Source organism: Nanorana parkeri, unplaced genomic scaffold (assembly GCF_000935625.1).
Source record: "Nanorana parkeri isolate BGI_ZX_2015 unplaced genomic scaffold, ASM93562v1 scaffold2541, whole genome shotgun sequence".
Taxonomy (NCBI): domain Eukaryota; kingdom Metazoa; phylum Chordata; class Amphibia; order Anura; family Dicroglossidae; genus Nanorana; species Nanorana parkeri.
In genome coordinates, this window is record NW_017308809.1 from 1 (window position 1) to 1,006 (window position 1,006).

At 40.6% G+C, this 1,006-nt stretch overlaps 1 non-coding gene across 1 annotated transcript; it reads right to left on the reverse strand.

The window, feature by feature from the left end:
- Positions 1–337: 337 nt before the first annotated feature.
- TRNAG-CCC lies at positions 338–408 on the reverse strand. Its single transcript has one exon. It is a non-coding gene; the product is annotated as a tRNA-Gly (tRNA).
- Between the last annotated feature and the right edge of the window lie 598 nt (positions 409–1,006).

Sequence of the window (1,006 nt, forward strand, 5' to 3'; positions counted from 1 at the left end):
TATACATGAACTTTGCGGTGACTCAAGTCATAACCTTGAGATTTAAAATATAAATTCTGGCAATCGCATTTCTAGGTTGTATTGTAAGGTGTAAAGAATAAACTCGCTTTTTGGATGAATCGACAGAACTTGAAATTTCAATACATACTGTTGCACTTATTCTCCTTGTGACAGTTGCTTGTATATGTAAATGATCCATGAAGCTATTTTTTGGATTCAAGGGAATTCCGAGATGACCTATGATTGCTGGAATGTACAAGCAATGCTTTTTGGGACTGCTGCTGGAAGTTTCTTGTTGTAATGTAATCCTGACATTAAATGTTTAAAATAGCTGTTGTGCGCCAACCGGGACTCGAACCTGGGTCGCAAGAATGGGAATCTTGCATGATACCTCTACACTATTGGCGTGCATTCCAGCGAGCGCATTTCTCAACTGAGTTTTAAGGTGTCAGAAATGAACAGACGTTTTGGAGAGAAATGTCCAATTTAGATATCTAGCAGTTTATCTACTCCACACTTTTATGAGGGTCAATTGCTATGATGCTCTCATACTGACTTCAGCCATTTGTATGATCCTTTTGCTGAGATTTTAAGGCTAAATCCTGTCATTTAATCTTGCATGATACCTCCACACTATTGGCGCTCTCCCGTTGTGGTTTCAGCAAGCTCAAGGCATGATGGGTCAGTAACACTATCCAACAGGCAAGCTTTGTCGACTCTATCATATTCAACTAAATCTAAGTTTATTGAATAAAACGTGTTATTTGTTATTGAATACCTGAATAGGTAATTTGGAAAGTGATCTAAATGGCAGAATGCATGGCAGACCCTAACCAAGACATGGCAGACTTCAGGCCAGAACCAATACACTGCAGACGTCAGGCAAGAACCAATACTAAGCTGACCAGGACCAAAACATGGCAGACTCAGACCAGAACCAATACATGGCACACTTCAGACCAGGACCAGTACACGGCACACTTCTGACCAGAACCAATACACGGCA